This window comes from Stenella coeruleoalba (assembly GCF_951394435.1).
Source record: "Stenella coeruleoalba genome assembly, chromosome: 16".
Taxonomy (NCBI): Eukaryota; Metazoa; Chordata; class Mammalia; order Artiodactyla; family Delphinidae; genus Stenella; species Stenella coeruleoalba.
Genome location: NC_137162.1, coordinates 6383647 through 6394955, shown reverse-complemented (window position 1 = coordinate 6394955; position 11309 = coordinate 6383647). Strand labels below are relative to the sequence as shown.

Genomic DNA, 11309 nt, shown 5'->3' with positions numbered 1-11309 from the left:
AGAGAGAGGGAGAGAGAGAGAGAGAGAGGGAGGGAGGGAGGGAGAGGGGGAGGGGGGAGAGAGAGGGGGAGAGAGAGCGCGAGCAATTAAAAAAACTCAGCAGTAACACACCCAAAGAGTTTAGATTTGGGAATTATTGGAACGAATTTTCTTACTGTATTTAAAAGACAAGCCTCATGTCTGAATAAGAACCAAAGAGAACGTCCAGAAACAAAAAGTAAACCACAGCTGAGCTTAAGTACACGTTTTGTTAGGCTTAGTTTAATACCATTTATATAAACTGAAAAACATAAAATACTATATATTCTTACGTATACCTATTTACGTAAAAATATTTGAAAAGTGCTATAGAAAATCAACACCAAACTTAGGACAGAGATTATACCTGGAGGGGGGCTGAGGTAGTCTATATTGTTTAATTTTCCCTTTTTTAAAAGAAATGTATGCATATTATATATCTGAAATTTAAATAGGTGTATACATAGAAAAACAGGTAACAATGGTTATTTCTATATAGTATAAATATGGGTGAATTTTAGATCGCTTTTACTTTTATATATTTTAAATACAGGTATTCCCCAATATTTGAAAGTTCGCTTTACCTCACTTTTACAAAAGACCTACATTAGTACCTGTTTTCACTTAACTGAAAGAAATCCAAAGAGGACCTTTGCTTTTACAAAAACAGGCAAAAAGCAAAAAAAGCTTTCAGCATTTTTTTGGGCAGCAGCCATTGTAGAGACAGCTCACCCTGAGCAGAGGGAGGGGCCCCACTAAGGTCCTTCCCTGTGAACTACACTCAGCATCTCAGCATCAAGCTGCCAGAGATTTGAACTGTGTCTGCGAGCATCTGTGCTTTATCTCGATCTATTTTTTGCATCCCTTAACAATATGTGTCCCAAGGTAATCGCTTCTTTACTTTATGCCATTTTGGCTTATAAAGGGTTTCACAGGAATGCTCTGCTTTCAGATAGCAGGGAAATCTGTATTTAAAATATTAACAATAAAAGAATTAATTTTCTTTTTTATAAATTTATTTTATTTTTGGCTGTGTTGGGTCTTTGTTGCTGTGCATGGGCTTTCTCTAATTGCAGCGAGCGGGGGCTACTCTTTGTTGTGGTGTGTGGGCTTCTCATTGCGGTGGCTTCTCTTGTTGAGGAGCACGGGCTCTAGGCGCACAGGCTCAGTAGTTGTGGCATGCGGGCTCTAGAACGCAGGCTCAGCAGTTGTGGCACATGGGCTCAGTAGTTGTGGCTCGCGGGCTCTAGGACGCAGGCTCAGTAGTTGTGGCGCACGGGCTTAGTTGCTCCGTGGCATGTGGGATCTTCCCGGACCAGGGCTCGAGCCCATGTCCCCTGCATTGGCAGGCAGATTCTTAACCACTGTGCCACGAGGGAAGCCCCAGAATTAATTTCAATCTTTGGGCCAAAGGAAAAAACCAAAGAGAAAACATAGACTATTTAAAAATTATAAATATGGAAAACACTACAAGTTAGAGTAAGTACAGACAGAGCAGTGTTTGGGAAATTCCTAGACTTACATGCCATGTAATCAAGTATGAATAAAAGTATGAATAAAAATGAAATAATGATCTAAGAAGTTAGAGAAAGAAAATAAACCTAAAAATGGAAGTGATAAAGATAAAAGCAGAAAATAATTAGTAAAATAAAAAATTAATTACTATCATTTAGCAAAGACATTACAGACATTCTAATAATGTTAGATATTTTCATTTAATTATCACAAAGTCCAATGAGAGAGATGTTATCTCAGATTTGCAGAGGGGAAATGAAAGTAATGAAAGTAATGTTTCTGTGGTCTAACAATAGTAAAAGGAAAGTCATATATAAAATCTAGGGCTGGTTCTTTGGGGGTAGGAGGAGTTGAGGAGAAACCAGGTAAATCTAATAAAGAAAAGATAAGCCAATAATGGACAAATAAGTACACAAATACCATGAATAGTGTTGAGGGTTAGTTAGGTGGTCATCTAGAAAAATAAAGTTGGATTCCTACTTCATTTTATACACTAAAGAACAGATGGATCAAATATTTAAATGTGAAGAAAAGATCATGAAGGTATAAGAAATAGAAAAACATATTTGTAACCTTTGGGTAGACAAGCCTTTCTAAACATGACAATAAAAAGTGACAGGGCTTCCTTGGTGGCGCAGTGGTTGAGAGTCTACCTGCCGATGCAGGGGACACGGGTTCGTGCCCCGGTCCGGGAAGACCCCACATGCCGCGGAGCGGCTGAGCCCGTGAGCCATGGCCGCTGAGCCTGCACGTCTGGAGCCTGTGCTCCGCAACAGGAGAGACCACAGCAGTGAGAGGGCCGCGTACAGAAAAAAAAAGTGGCAAAGGAGGCGACAACACAGTTTATGAAAAAGGGAAAAAAACAAATGGATTTTAAACCTGTGTTAAGATCTTACATCTCATTTTTAGGAAGAAAAATGTAGATACTTTTTTTCTCAACCTATCACGTTGGCAAAGATAAAAAAAAAAATCTCTGAACACACTATGTTGGTGAAGACCCGGGGAACAGAAATTGGGACGACTCCTTTAGAAGCATTTCTGCCTCATCTACCAAATTTCTAAATGCATATGGCCTTTGATCAGCAATTGTGCTCCCAGGAATTTATCCCACGTCCATCCTCATGCATCGGCCCAAGGTACCTGGGCAAGACTATGCCTGTTTGAAGTAGCAAATGATTGGAAACCACCCATGTGGCCATCAGTAAGGGACTGGTTAAAGAATCTACGGTGTGGTTCTACCGTGAAATACTACACAGCCAGTGAAAAGGATGGGGCAGATCTGGAATAACCAAAGTGGACAGAAGTACAGAGTGTGTTGCCATTTGAATCCAAAACAAGGACCTGAGGTTTGAAATAAGAGTGAGAGCAAGGTGACGGTCGCTGAAGATGCGTGGCGGGCGGCCAGGTTTCACTGTACCTTCCTCTCCAGTTTTGAGTGTCTGAAATCTCCAAATTTTCCATAATCTCTCACTCTGAAGAGAGAGACAGGTGGAAGAGACTTTTCACTGTATTCTAAATTACATTTTACAAAAGCCTAGTAGCAATGATTGCTTCTGGGAAGGGAGCCTGGTGACAAAGGTGGGAGAGAGACTGTTTTCTAATAACGCTTTACACTGTTGGAATTTTTTACTTATAGGCATCCACTGTTTGTTACAAAGTATAAAGGTAAAGTATCAGGCATCCATTTTTTTCATGTACAGTCTGGGTGTTTATAGTAACAGAAGTGAGTGGAAAACAAACATGCCATTGATTACTGTAATGAGTTAAAGGGTTTCCCTCTGAAGTTATTTCTCTCCAGGGAGATAAGGGTGCTTCCACGTGCAGTACCTTTAGAGACATCAGATGGGTTTGTCATGTAAATATTAGTGTAATTTCTACAACATTGCATTTCTTGTGGTTGTTACTGGTATAAAGTCAAGTGTCTTCAGTGCTAAAGGCTCAGAAATTTTTCTTAAACTGATTTCATGTCCTATGCAAGTGTTTCCTACAACTTGCATGACTAGTACTTTGTAAAACTTGGTTACGCTTCAATTGTACATAGTATTTTTTAAAGAAATGTATTTTTATTTAGATACCTTCAAAGTTGAATTCCTCTGTGTGAAGCATTGTAAAATGATACATTTCTCTTTTGAGTGTCATTACGGTTGTACAAAGGTTTTCACTGGTTCTGTATTTCTAGTTACTGACAAGCATGTAACACTGACTTTATCCTACATATAGTTGGCGTTTCAAATAAATGGCTTGGATAGAGAAAAAAAAATCAGTGTATGATATGAAACCCAACAAATTTTAGCTGAAGTTTCTGGAAGTACTGGGCAGGCAGAGGTTAGCAGGAGTCCAAAACCTTGGTAACTACACTTTACATGTACAGGAGTAAGTGGCTCTAACGTCTGCTAACCCATGACTCACTGATATGGCAGCCCCTCCCCCCCCGGGAGTAAGTGACCCAGTGACAAGGCTTATTATTTACTACTGAAAAGTCACATCAATTCAGCATATTTCCTACACGTCTACTGTGTTCGAGGGCCTGGGTTGAGGTGTACCTGGAGATGAATAGCTCAGTCTTGCGCCTTCTGAAACGGGGCAGGACAGGTGTCCGGGTGACTCTGCGCTGAGGCAGCAGGTGAGTAAGGAGACCCCTGGGAGGACTGCAGAAAGGCTCGGGGGGGGGGGGCGGTCTCAGAGAACACCTGGGCAAAAGGATGAAATCTGGGGAGCACAGAGAAGGCACAGAGGACGCTTCCCAGCACGTTTTCTCGGTTATTAGCTTTGGGTTTCCCTAAAGTAACGAAGCCTTTTATAATCATCAGTTTTCTTGTATCAACATCTCACTTCTTTGGGAGAACATCTTGATGAATGGATTCCTGTGAGTGCTGGTTTAAGTATCGGACACCCACACAGGTCACAAGGGTGCAAATCCTCTTTCAAATCCATTCAGATACCGAATTCATTCTGTTGAAGATGACTTTGAAAGTTTGGGCTCAACCTCAGAGCGACCAGCTATCGCCTGATGCTTCCTCAATCATGGTCTAAATGAATATTTTTGGCTCCTATTTATATCCTTATAAAGCATTTATGAATGAGTTGTTATTCTCACGAACAAGAGCCTGTGTTAGTTGTTCATCGCTCTTTGTGTGGTCTGGGAGAGGGAAGGCTCCGTGAGCTAGCCCCCCCCGCTCCCTCTGAGGCTACTGAAGCCAAGTCTGAGTGCTCTACAGTCTTAGAAGAGATGTACAAGGTTGGCTACTCTTGTTTTACAAAATACGGTGTGTTGTATGTTCTACAGACACAGGTAAGGTGTGGATGAGGAGAAATGCCGTGTTTGTCAGAAACGCTGGACTGAAAATCTCCACCTCTACAAAACATGCATGGAGGATTTTTCATTTAGGATGCTGCGAATGTCCGGAATGCAATGCAACGACTGCCATGGTTCTGAACAAGGGCTGGTTCCAAGAAAGACAATATTAGACAAGAATGGCTGGAGTATGACACTGTTACAAGCAAAAGCAAAGAGAAATGCAAGATTTCCTTGTTATAGTCTGAGGCTCTGCACGATGCCAGAAGGTACCCCCCCACCACCCTTCACCTTTATCTCTGTGGCAAAAGTGGGGAAAATGAACGAAAGATCATCAAGGGAGTCAGTGATCTGAAACACGCTCATCATGCCAGTCCTCCTGCAGTTTCTGCCTCCCTCCCCTCTCTCCAGCCACCTGCTCGTGCACCCATTTTAAGACTGCAGGTGGAGAGCATGGGCTTGAGCCCTGGCTCTCCTGCTTTGGGGGTCTTGCTATTTGGCCTCACTTTGCCTCGTCTCCTCCTCTGTCCAATGGGGCTGTTGGCACTGTCTGCCTCGTAGGCCTCCTTGAGCGCGTTAGAAACGCCTGCCGGGTGCTTAGCCCGGGAGCATCAGCCACATAACTGGCGCTCAATACGTGCTTTGCTGTTTCGTAACAATTCAAAACACAACTGAGGAGCTCCTTGTACCAAAACACTTAGTGAAAGAACTCAAACACACATAGGCATTTACAGGCCACTTGGTTATAAGAATAAAAATGAATCCTGCCATTGCTGAAATTTCTGCAGCACAGACCAGTTGTGCCAGAAACAGGGCTGGTAAATATTCTCACAGGCCCATCTGCCATCTCAGGAAAGGACTTTAATTCAGCAAAAATCTAAGAGACAGATTCGGTCGTCGTTTTTTTGCTTCCTATTGTTCTAGTAAAGAAGCTAATCTGCCTGGAAAAACAATCTTAACCAGTCAGTTCAGTAGTATGACTCACTGATAAGATTCCACGGAGAAAAAGCACGTCCTAACGTTTTCCAGGAAACTAAGGGCTTAAAAAAATAAAACAGTCCAGATCAAGTATGACCACACATCAGCACGTCTAGTTCAAATGCCATTTTAAGGGGCAAACCTTAACAAAAATACAGATAAATGCTAAGTGATGCTTTCATGCGATTTTTACGTGTTAGAAGAATGGCCCGTCTATGGATTGAAGGTGCCAGTTACACTCCCGTTAGAATCATGGCACATTTCAGACTGACAGCAGAAAACTGTTTTGATCTCCAACTTCTTAGCACAGCCTTCTCTAGACATAATTCTGTGAGCAGAGAAGTCTATTTCGTAGATGTGACATTGAACGTGTTTTTATTTAAACTTTAAATGAATGAATGACGCCTATTAATTATAAGAAACTGCATAAAGGATTTCAGTTTGCCGCATCCTAGAAATTTAACGAACTCCCAGAGTTTGTCCCCGATCCTTTCCTTTTCTCATCTGGGAATAAAGTTAGGCACACTGGTGTTGGTGGGTAAGAATGTCACATGAATGTCTTCACATTTTCTAGTCTTTTGAGTCACACTTATTTTTAAATTCATATTTAGTAACCTGAGAGCCTCTCTTGTGTGATGGTATCAGGGTCCCTGGGTGGTGTCCGTGTCGGGGGGCTGCGCCTGCCTCCTCCCACCCTGTGCTCCTCCAGGTTGCTGTCTGGGTCCTCTCCCTGCAGCTCAGGCCTGACTCTGCAGGAGGCCGTCCTCCCCCTGCACACATGCCCCTGGTGAGACTGCAGCCTCTCCTTCATCTGCCGACCAACGCGAGACCGGCACGAGGCCGCGCTGGTTAGCCCCCCGCGCTGAGGTTTGGGGATGTACGGGCAGAAAAGGGAAACGTACAACTCGGTGTTCGATGTTATTTCTCCTAGAGTCGCTGGCTCTCCCAGTGCTTCTTGGGCCCCCTTTCCTCCCGGAAGTCAAGTCGGTTGACTTTACAAACGATGTCTGGGGTGAGAGAAAGTGATCCTTTCGCTCTATGAAGCACAGCTCTTGAGCTCACGTGCCCCCATCTCTCCCCCTACCCGGGCGTCAGAGCTCAAGCCTGCTGCCTGAAGACGCCCCTCCAGAATTCTGCTCAGGACACGTGTGCGGTGTGCATGTGTATTTCCTCCCCTCATTATACATTACTCTTTAAAAAACGATCATACAGTAAAATTGACTTTTCTGGGGTACAGAATTGGATGATTTTGAACACCTTTTTAATCAGAGAAAAAACACCTAAAATACCTTAAGATTAACCATCATCAGAAAGCCTCTCAAAGCCCTCTGGGAACCTTCTGTAGCCACTCCTGGAACTTGCCCTGTTCTCCTTTCCTCCTCTTTCCCTTCCAGAGCCTGAGATAAACGCTCTATCCAGCAGCTGTCAGTGCAGAAGACCTCCCCTGGTGCTTCTGTCGTGGCTTATAAGATGCAAATGGATGCTGGTTTGTCTGATCTCCTCATTTAAGTGCCCATTCCTGGTGGATTGCTAACCTAATATACAAGGTAAGGCAAGGGCCAATGCAATGCCAAGCAGAGCAAAGACAGTCTACCATGCTCCCTGCCTATGCACACGATTGTAGGTGCCCACACACCCCCTGTGACCTCTTATTTTTTTCATCATTTTTCTAGCCATTTCTCAAGCCCACACTTTGCCTTTCGCGCTCAGGCTGTGGTTCAGAACTTGGCAGCAGTCAGCTAAAAGCTAGATGAATACACTGAATTATTTTCCTCTAAAAGAGCTGACAGGATGAAAAGGAAATGAAAGTTCGTTTCCTCCATCAAGGCTGAGGAGTCAGTTTGAGAAGCTTGAGTTCCAAGGCTCATTTCCCCGAGAAGGAAATGGTAGCCCAGAAAGGCCCATTTGTGGACAAGAGAAGGAGTTGATTCAACTGTCCTTGATTTTTAAAAATCACACAGAACATTTGATGGAAAGATCAAACATTTTCTATAAAGAGCTAACTTACCCTTCAGATGTGAGGCTGACCACTACTGTGGTGTTTATGATAGCATTTTCCTTCCAGAAAGTGTAGATGGTAAGTCTGGATGAACAAGGCAGGGCTGGCCATGTAGCCGTGTGTCTGTCATGTCATGTGGGACAGGGTACTAGTAATGCTAAAGTACAAAGGGTCAGCGGATTCAATCCGTGTTGCCAAACCAGAGCCACCTCCGAACAGGCACCGCACTTGCATGGAGTCAATGCCAGTTCCCTGTGTGATGGGAGGGAAAGTGCGAGCTTAATCTGTATCGTATGTCTCGGAAAAGCTCCAGACAGACAGACACCAGCCTGGAGTGAGAAGTGTGGATTTTTCAGTTACTAATGTTTAAAGGGTAACATTTCCTCAGTTTCATAAAACAGAATGAAGACCTTTTTCGGGGCCTGCTTTAAAGGAACTCTTGGAGGCGTCGCTTCTGTAGGCATTCACTGCTGGTAGGAAAGATGACACCAGCAAGTAGAAATATCCTTCCTATTAGAGACAGTCCTAGTTTCACATGGTACACAGGCAAGCGGCTTAAACAGAGACAGGAAAAGCCTCAGTACCAGGGAATCCTTGGGGAAGCGGCTTATGGGCTCTGTGACTATCTGAAATTTGCATACAAAATATCGAGTAGTGGTGCATCTTCTGACGGTTCATAGCCTTCATCAGATTCTCGAATAAGTCCAGAAAAGTTTAGAAGGTGCCCACCCCTTCCACCCACGTAAATCCAAGACAGGTTCAAAAACCAATGTTGACAGAATGGTCAACAGACAACAAAGTAAACAGAAGTTATAGGTGGATCTTAACTGACTGAAATGGGAGAGGACTTCGTAAGCGCAAAAGGAATAGGCGAATTCACCAAAGATTAATAAATTAAATATTAAAAACTGGAATTTCTTTTATACCAAAAAATAGCATAAATAAATAAAACTGAAAGACAAATTAGGGAGATGTTTACAGTAAATTACTGGAAAAGGGTAAATATTCTTAACCCATTAAGCAAATGAACTGTAACAAGAGGGAGGAGATATGGGAACATATGTATATGTATAGCTGATTCACTTTGTTATAAAGCAGAAACTAACACACCATTGTAAAGCAATTATACTCCAATAAAGATGTTAAAAAAAACCAAACTAACAAATCAGAAAGAAAAACTCTCTCTCACAGAGAAAAAAAATAGGCAAAGGATGGGAACAGACAACTTACAGAACAGATACAGTTAATAGCAGCTGTATGCTGGAGATAGCTGTAACCAGCTCATGTCAGCTGATTCTCTACTTCTTGTTCAGTGACATCACGTTAATAACTTGAAATTGATCATGGGGGAGTTTTTACAGCTGAGAAGTTACCTACAAATCAAGGCTTCTTTTTTGGACAGCCAATTTACCAGCACACCATTTGTTAATAGATACACAAAAAGCAGTTTAAGTGTCCTGGCAATCAAAGAAATGCAAAAAGAAATGAGATCTGGACAAGATGGAATAAGCACATTTCACCCTATTCCTCCTGCAAATTATAACAGAAAAGCCTGGAGAAAATTCATAAAGCAGCTGACACTCTAAAAGTTGCAGGAAAGTAAATGGACTGGCTGGGGACCTCAGAACGCAAGGAACGACCCAGTAGTGAGCCCTTGTTTTTTGTTTTCCCCTTCTTTATATCTTGGCCTGGGCTCTGGAGAGGCACCCATCTGGAAATGCCAGTAGCAATAGACACACACACACACACACACACACACACACACACACACACAAAAGCCGGAGGAAAGCCTGCTATCTTTAGCTAAAAGAACAGGAGAAGGGTGACCCAGTAAGAGCAACATTTGACCATACCTGACCTTACTCTACCTCTGGGTGGGCACTAGGAAAAAGCCATGCCCTGCTGTCCCCACTGGGCACCACATCCTGGGGCTGGCAGAGCCCTGCTTTCCATTCCTCCTTGCAATAACAGACCTCATCTCTTCCCTGGAACAGAGACTGTGGATGGAATTTTTCAGTGGATTTCTCATCACCATAAAGACCAGAAGGAAGCAGAACAACAGTTTTCAAATGTTGCAAGACTAAAACAGCTAACCCAGAATTCTATATCCATTGAAAATATTCTTCAGGAATAAAGGTGAAACAGACATTTTCAGATGAAGGAAAACTAAGAGAATTTATCACCGGCAGATCTGCTTTTGAATGGCTAACTTGAATAGCTGAAGGAAGTTTTTCCAGACAGAAAGGAAATGATAACAGAAAGAAACCTGGAACATCAGAAGTGAAGAAAGAATGGAAAGGGTGACTATATGAGTAGATACTGTAAACCATTCTTCTTAAGTTTAAAAAAATTATGCTCGATGTTTGAAAGCAAAAATGACAACATCTGAAGTGGTTCTTACTACATAAAGGTAACACTTAAGACATCCATATCTTAAAGGGAGAGGGATAAAGGGACCTAAAAGGAGGTAAAGTTTTTACATTCCACTTGAAGTGATGAAATATTGATACTAGTAGACTGTGATAAATTATGTACCTATATTGTAATCTTTAGAGAAGCAGTTTTCAATCAGGGGTGACTTTTGTCTCTCAGGGAACATCTGGCAATGTTTAGAGACATGATTACACATGCTACTGCCATCTATAGTTGGTAGAAACCAAGTTGCTGCTAAATATTCTATGATACATGGGTCAGTCCCATACAACAGTCATCCAGCCCCAATTGCCAACAATGTTGAGGTTGAGAAATCCTGCCCTAGGGCAGCCATACAAAAAAGTGCAGACAGACAATATAAACACTCCTGATGAATCAATATGGAATAGTGAAAAATGTTCAACAAACCCACAGGAAGTCAGGAAAGAGGAGTATGATAAAAACATTAAGGTGGTAGACTTCAATTCTAACATATCAATACTTACATTAAAAGTAAATGGTCTATACACATCAGTTAAAAGACAGTGACTGACAGAACAGATGAAGAAATACACGACCCAACTATATGTTGTCTCTGAGAAACTCATTTCAAGTAAAGTGACATAGGTCGATGAAAAGTAAAAAGATGGGAAAACACATACCTTGCAAACCCTAATCAAAAGAAAACTGAGGTGAATGTATTTATGTGAGATAAAGTAGATTTTAGGACAAAGTCATCAGAGCTAAAGGACATTGCATAATGATAAAAGGGTCAATTCACCACGAAGACACAATGATCCTAATTGTTTTGTACCACGAACAACAGAGCTTCAAAGCACATGAAGTAAAAACTGATGGCCGAGAAGAGACGCATTTATAGTTGGAAACTTCAACATCCCTTTCAGTAATTTATAGAATTAGTACACAGAAAAAGGTATTTTGTTTCATGCATCAAATGTGCAAAGCTTTGAAATGTTAATACTTAGTACTAGTATGCTCTGTACTGTATGGGAATGCAAGTGCGTATCCATCCTGAAAAAATGTTTAATTTATACATTAAGACGCTTAAAATGGTTATACCATTTTTCAACC

General features: G+C 42.0%; 1 protein-coding gene across 1 annotated transcript in view; it reads right to left on the bottom strand.

Annotated features, from left to right (window-relative positions):
• ADAM12 (ADAM metallopeptidase domain 12) overlaps positions 1-11309 on the bottom strand; it is a 392674-nt gene that overhangs the window by 25286 nt on the left and 356079 nt on the right. The gene's annotated exons all lie outside the window — the stretch shown is intronic.